The following is a 7555-nucleotide window of genomic DNA, read 5'->3' as shown; positions in this document are numbered from 1 at the left end:
AAGAGCTCACAAAAAAAAAAAAAGATCACAAGCCTGTCACACTTGCCTGCTGTGGAACATGAGATGCCACCAACATCTTCATGAAATAATGATGTGGTGCATAGCACAGGGTCTAAAATTCATTCTCGTCAAGTGAAAGGAAAAAATTTTAAGGTTAAGGTAACTTAAGATCTGCAACATAATAAAAAAAAATGCAAAATGAATTAAGAGAGCAAGAGTTTGATGTAAGTGAAATGAGACATACAAACCAATCATCTACTAGAAAACTAATACAATTCACTACAATTCTTTCCATATAATATGATAGCGGCATAGCGATAGATAGATAGATAGATAGATAGATAGATAGATAGATAGATAGATAGATAGATAGATAGATAGATAGATAGATAGATAGATAGATAGATAGATAGATAGATAGATAGATAGATAGATTTAATTATACTTTTTTATATTTGTGAGTATAATATATACATAAAATATGATTTTTAAAAATATATATAAATCTGTTTTGGGTTAAATATTTAGTAAACTATTTGTTGCAAACCATCTCACTTCAAAACCTAATTATGGATCCTGTCTGGACATGCAATGTCATCAATACAGTAGTTGTCTTAGGAAAACATATTGAATTGCTGAGCATTTTCTCTGAAAACTTATTTGAAACTTAACCTCATCAGGACTTTCTCAGGCTGTGCTGACAGACACATTTGCTCATGTGCGATCAGATACTGCTGCGTCTTCACAATTTCACATGTGCAGCTCATCAAAATGAATCATACTCATTTGTGGCCGGGTTTCAGAGTGAATGGTGAATATGTGTTTGTTGATGTGGGTGTGACATTGGAGATATTTTAATAACTGTGAGCAAATGTAAGCCATTAAATGTGAACATGATATTGAAATGTATCTGCTGGCATGTGTGTGTTGGGAGAGAGAGAGATTGAGAACTAGGAAAAACACTTGTAGAAAAGTTTGTGTGGGTATTCATGGTGTGTGTGGAAGTGTGTCGGTGCGTGTCATGTGGACTGCAGAGGTGTGTCATAATGCAGCTGTCCTGCTTCAGGTGCTCGACGCAGTACTGCGTATTGCAGTAGCGAAGCATTCTGCTGCAAAGGTGTGTGAGGGTGTTTTAGTGAATGAATGTGAGACAGTTTCAATGGAAAAACATACCTGTGGAGACATAAATTCTGCTAAATAATATTGCGTTGAATACAACATTTTGTAACACTTTTGAAGTGAAATATCCAGTGAATGACGTACACTAAACCTACTCTAAACTGATCAGATGATGCTAACAAAAGTCAATCAATTTTCTGATGCAACCATGGCATTTTAGCTTGCTTTTATCCTGACTTGTGCTTTAACAGGATGCAATGCTGTACCAGGTGATCTACTGAGCAAGTTTACTATGTCAGGAAAAAGCCATACATTTGGATCTGTTTATTTGACGCAAACATCAAAATGTATTTACAAATCATACACTGTGATAAAAGTGTGTTGAGGTCATTGCATATTTTTGTTCAAGGAACCACGTTAAATAGGTTTTTATTTATTGATAATCTGCACTAATCATAATTTGTGTGAAAAGGATTAAAAGTTGTTGTGTTTAACTACCACTATAGTGTTCAGTTCAGTTAGAAACTGCAGTTGGGATGTTTTTTCAATGAGCCTTGGTTGAAAAAAAATCTGTTTTGTGCTATTAATTTGAATAATAAATCAATGGTAACTGACAGTACCTTTCATGTTTTTCGAACACAAACAGATGGAAAATTAGAAACAGTAACAGTTTAATCTTTCCTGTTATTAGAGGACATTGTGAAAAGTTGAATTTTTTCCTTGCTTTTTTTAGACTGACCTCACAAATTCATTTGTAATCTCCAAACCTGGATCGAGCCATTGTGTTCCCATAAAGTCTAAATGATTATTTTAGCATCTATGTGAATAAAGATATATTCATGATGTTCTTTTGATTTTAAGAGAAACATACGTTTCTTGTTTCGCTGCAGCTCAGCCTAAGATACTAAGACGAGTCCTCAAATGGCATCTAAAAAGAGCAATTTCATTCTGGGTTTGGGAGTGTGGGCAATGATGTGCACACATTTTTATATCTTTACTAAATATTTAACATATGTTACCTGAATGTATAAATCTAACCATCTTCCATTATCCTGCAATGACCAATGTTCACCTTCCTTTTTGTAGCCAATCATTTATGACCTTTCTAGCTCTTAAGCTTCTGTTTCATATTCCAGCTTCACACAGAGATCAAGCAGAATAAATGCGATACTGATGCTTTACAACTGAGAGAGCTGAACTGAACTGTATTACTGTTGGGTTTTGAATGTTCTCACTTGGTTCATATGAGGACAGAAAGATCTTGACCTCACGCACACACATGCAATTCATCTCGCTCTCTTTCTCCTTTTTCTATCAGGAAGGGAAGATCTTCGTCCATGGAACAGATGATTTTGAGCTACACCAAGGAGGAGAATTGTGTGTGTGTGTGTTTGAGAAAGACTGGTTGATTGAGCTCTAGCAAGCTGTCAGAATCACACCCAGACCATCCCTCATTAGTGAGCCAATACTGACCTTCTGCCTTCAACTGTTGGACTATTTCCAGATCCTGCTACACATGTTGAAGAACTCACCCACTCACTCTCTCTCTCGCTCTCTCTTTCTCTCTCTCTCTCTCTCACACACACACACACACACACATGCACAGATTCAGCAGCATTCACCCACTCACAAACACACGCATAGGTGTTTAAATCATGTTTCTATCTATCTATCTATCTATCTATCTATCTATCTATCTATCTATCTATCTATCTATCTATCTATCTATCTATCTATCTATCTATCTATCTATCAGGAGCGATGCTCCAATTGTACAATTCAGGTTAGCACCAATACATTTTTTTTTTAAAGTTATCGCTGAATATTAAAATGGTATACTATTTAAATGAATTGGTGGTGTGGTGTACTTCAAGAATTTAAAATATTTTCAGCATTTTTTAATTTTGCTTTTTTTTTCATGGACATGAACCTTTGACTGCTCTACACTATGTAGGTGATTTCAGGTTTTACTATCCTTTCAATATAAGCAGAACCTAACCCACACACACACACACACCTCCCTCCCTCTTCCTCTCACTCTCTAACTCGCTCTGTCTGCGCTCAGTTTAAGTGCAGGGTCCCAGCGCATGGAAGGTAGAGGGCAGAAGTGCGTGTTTCCTCTCCTCTCCTTTACCTCCGTTCATCTTCTCTTTCAGATGACAGGCTGAACGCCCAGTGGAAACAGCAGGATGATTGTGTACCTGTGTGTGTGTGCCGTTCTCCATCAGAGACCCTCATTCAGCATGCTGTAACATCAGGAAAACTGGCTCCACAAGAGAGAAAGAGACACAGAAAGAGGTAAGACTGACTCTCTGTTTCTCATTAACGAAAAAACGTGCACTTTTTCTTTCTGTTTTCAAAAGCGCAGCCAAATGTTTAACTCACATGTGCTGAACTTGGAACAGACCTTTTTGGTTTTATTGACCTCACAGGCAAGTTGCGGTACGTTATTGATATTTCTGAGCATTGATTGGGTGAAGAGGTTGACTGTTTTGAGCTAATGTGGAATATTGTGGGAACGGATATGTTTGGTCACAGGATAACAATACATCAGGGCTTCAAGCTTTAGATAATTAGACAGGTTAAAGAGGAACTGCTAATGATTTGTGTTTCTTGAGTGTCTGAATTTTCCTTTTGCTCGGCACAGGAAAGGGAACATCTAGAGAGATGATAACTTGGAAACAAGCGAGTTTCTTGTTTATACAAGGGATCATGGGGAAATGTAATGAACTTGTCTTTGTCAACAGCAGATGGGCATCCAATCAGCCTCTGTGTGTATTTGTAGATGACAGAAGCATCCCAGCAGCGCTTCACAACTACTAATTGGGTTCCTCACCTCTGTTATTTCTCAGACTGTGTGCGAGTCTGCGTGTGTTTGACCGCTCGTTTGTCTGTGAGAGGTTGGGATGTCAGTTGGTGTACTCAAGCATACTTTAGTTTATCAGAATGCGTCCTCAGCTGAGCAGTGATGAGTGATTTTGGACGGAGCCCTCGAGCTGGTTTTTATAGAGTGCCACAGCATGCTGTCAGAAACCCTCACAGCTTGATCAGACGCATCTAGTGTCAACACGACCAGAATATACTACTGTTTCTGGGTTTGGGTTCGAATTATTAATTTTAATAATTAAAATAAATTTTTGTGGTAAATAATTTTGTTTTTATATTTTCTTTTTTAAATGTATTTCTATGTATTTAAATAGTTTTTAATCATTTTCAAATGTTTTAAATCTAAATAATACAAATTCTTCAAATAGATTATAATTTAGTCTTTATAAAAAAACAGAGCGGGTGAGACATACTTGAAATGAAATATTAATTATATTACTATTTGTGGATATTTATATATATATATATATATATATATATATATATATATATATATATATATATATATATATATATATATATATATATAATTGGATATAAATTAATGCTATATTATATTTCATTATCATACTTGTATATTATGTAGATAAAATGCATTTAATAATAAAGAAGACAAAACAAAAAGAACAATATAATAATAATAATAATATTACAGTAATATTATTACTGAAGACCTCTGAGGTCTTTCTCACTACAGCAGCATTATTAAATTATGTTATGTTATGTTGTTATATTATGTTATATTATAGGGCCTAATATTTATAAAAATTTTGAATTAGTTAATATTTGATATTGTCATTTTTTTCACGTTTGTTATTATTTTTACACAATTTTTAATTATTTTTTTTTTTTACAATATTTCTATTTAGCTTTTTATTTCATTTTTAGTAATTGTAGTACTTAAAACGTTTCCAGTTAGTTGCTTAAGGTAAAAGTTTTAATTTTCACTTAAGTTTTCCATCTAATATTTATATACTATAAATATATACTATAAATATAAATAATACTATAATACAATTTTTTGTTACAATAACAACCCTGCACTATACAGTCAGTGATGTTCAGTTACCCAGATGTGCTGTCTGATAGCACTGCCATGGACAACAGCATATATTAGGAAATATCTGCTGAATGCTGTGACTGACCAATCGGAATCAAGTACTTCATAAAGTCATAATATTAAATATCAATTGTTGATCTTTAATAGCAGCTATCTTTAATAGCCCAGGTGAGTCACGGCGGATTCAGCTTTTGTTACTCAACAAAAGTCGTGGCCTAATGGTTAGAGAGGGGAAGTCGGGAATGGTTAAAGGGGGAAGTCGTGGCCTAATGGTTAGAGAGTCGGACTCGTAATCCAAAGGCTTGTAGGTGGGGGGAGTGAATGTCCAGCGCTCTCTCCACCCTCAATACCACGACTGAGGTGCCCTTGAGCAAGGCACCGAACCCCCAACTGCTCCCCGGGCGCCGCAGCATAAATGGCTGCCCACTGCTCCGGGTGTGTGTTCACGGTGTGTGTGTGTTCACTGCTGTGTGTGTGCACGTTGGATGGGTTAAATGCAGAGCACGAATTCCGAGTATGGGTCACCATACTTGGCAGTATGTCACTTCACTATTTTTTTTTTTTTTTTCAACCTGGATTACCAGCATGGGGTTAAAGGCTTTTGAAATACTAAAGTTTAAATTCAGAAATGTGGCATTATTATTTATTCTCAAACCTTTAGGAAACACTGTCTAGGAAATGTTCTCTCGGAATCAGAAGCCAAATTTAGGCTCCTAATTTTAGTCTCGACACGTCATCTCTCTGAGGTGAGAAATACATTTAGGAGGAGAACAAAGGGGCTAGTATTAATGAGAGCCATATTTCAGCCCCTTTTGCCCCAGCAGCATTGGTTATCTGCCTTTCACAGAGACAGAGAGAAAAAGAGATTCTTCTCAATTACAAACAACCCGCTCTGGATGTCTCTGACCAGTTTGCTTTGAATACATGACTTGAAAGGCAAAAATCTTCTAATTTCTCTGAGTCTGTCCAAGTCTTACACCTGATGCTCTGCTTTAAACACCAATCCGCCTGAGGCAGTAATAGCTTAAAGCTAACAGCAGTCGATCACACTGCAGGTAACTCTTCCCTCGGGTTCACGATGTACACAGAGCCACCTGAGTCGCTTAAAGACAATTTGTGTTAATGTGTTTAATGAATAAGCCTTTCTCCATCATACTCACATTTCAGCAGAAAACTGACACGGAGAAGCAATAAAAGAGCTCTTTAGTAACACAGCAACGGATAACAATAGAGGGCTGAATTGGACAGAGAACTGGGTAAATGGACAGAGGAAGTGGGGATATAAAAGCTATTTGCTGTTTATCTCTCACTTAAATGGACAATCAGTGCAGTCAACCTTTCAGACTGAAAAATGTAGGATCAAAAGCAGGTCATAGTAAAACAACCAATTTATGACCATATTCTCCCTATGCTCACATTTTTAGGATGGTTTCCACCAATGGGCCAATTTATAATAAAATTGTTTAAAGTATAGTTTTATTATTAATACAGACAAAACATTTAAATAATACAAAAATAATAATATTTAATAATAATAAAACACATTTTAATTTAGTAATAAAACAGCAACAATAGTTATTTTATTAGTATAATAATAAAAACGAATTATTACATTATAAATAAATAAAAAGATAAAAAAGTATCATCATTATTATTATTATTAATTTATTAATTATGATATTTGTCATGTTTAGTTTTACTTTTATTATAGACAAATTATATTTTAATAAGATTTAAAAATAGTATTCTGTTATTAGATTTTTTAATAATTTCTTTAAAAGGCTCATGATAACATATGTAATGTCAATAATAATAATAATAATCGCCATCATCATAATCATAATACATTGTATTATTGTTGCTGTTGTTGTTTATGGCCATACTGTTCCCAGACTTCCCTGATTTTCAGGTTTTTGAAGGTGTTAGATGCTTATCCCTGTGCCATTCTTTGTGATTTTTGGTAAGGGGTATTGATGGTAACTATGGGGATGAGCAGAGAACAGACTGTACCATCTGCAGTGCTAATGACGTTAGTTCATGTTATCTAAATGTACCCTTCCCTCTCCTCAGCACACATTCTCAATTCATCCCAACACATTAATCCCTGGACGCAATCTAGATTTTAGTTTTTTTTTAGACTACCAAATGCATAAAAGTACAAATCTGACATTTTGGAAAATAATTTTTCCATTACCCTCATAGATTTGCATTTACTAAAATTGACTTTTTTTCTTAAGCTGACAGTTGACTTTATATTTTCACAGTAAAGTTGCTAGAGTGATAGTGTACGTTTTTTTTGCAGTTTCAAATTGCCAGGCAGAAAGCATTTTTGAAATTCTGTATCACTTTGCATTTGGTCCTGCGGTGCTTTTGAATATGAATAATGTGGTCGCATAGTGAGCGTTGAGCTCTGTAAAGCTCTGCTCTTTTTCCGCGCCAGATCCGTCTCATGCACATTTCAGAGGCCTCAGAGAATATCAGTCAGATTTA

The 7555-nt window shown here is 35.2% G+C and overlaps 1 protein-coding gene across 1 annotated transcript in view; it reads left to right on the top strand.

Annotated features, from left to right (window-relative positions):
* Positions 1-3191: 3191 nt before the first annotated feature.
* Positions 3192-7555, top strand: part of LOC306861303 (protein shisa-like-1a) — a gene marked incomplete at both ends in the record, with an annotated part of 29248 nt that continues 24884 nt past the window's right edge. The window contains one exon of the mRNA XM_079403504.1: positions 3192-3417. The remainder of the gene's footprint in view (positions 3418-7555) is intronic.

Source organism: Barbus barbus (assembly GCF_936440315.1).
Source record: "Barbus barbus genome assembly, chromosome: 42".
In the NCBI taxonomy this organism is placed as follows: domain Eukaryota; kingdom Metazoa; phylum Chordata; class Actinopteri; order Cypriniformes; family Cyprinidae; genus Barbus; species Barbus barbus.
The sequence above is the reverse complement of the archived record's forward strand: the minus strand, read 5'-3'. Positions and strand labels throughout refer to the sequence as shown.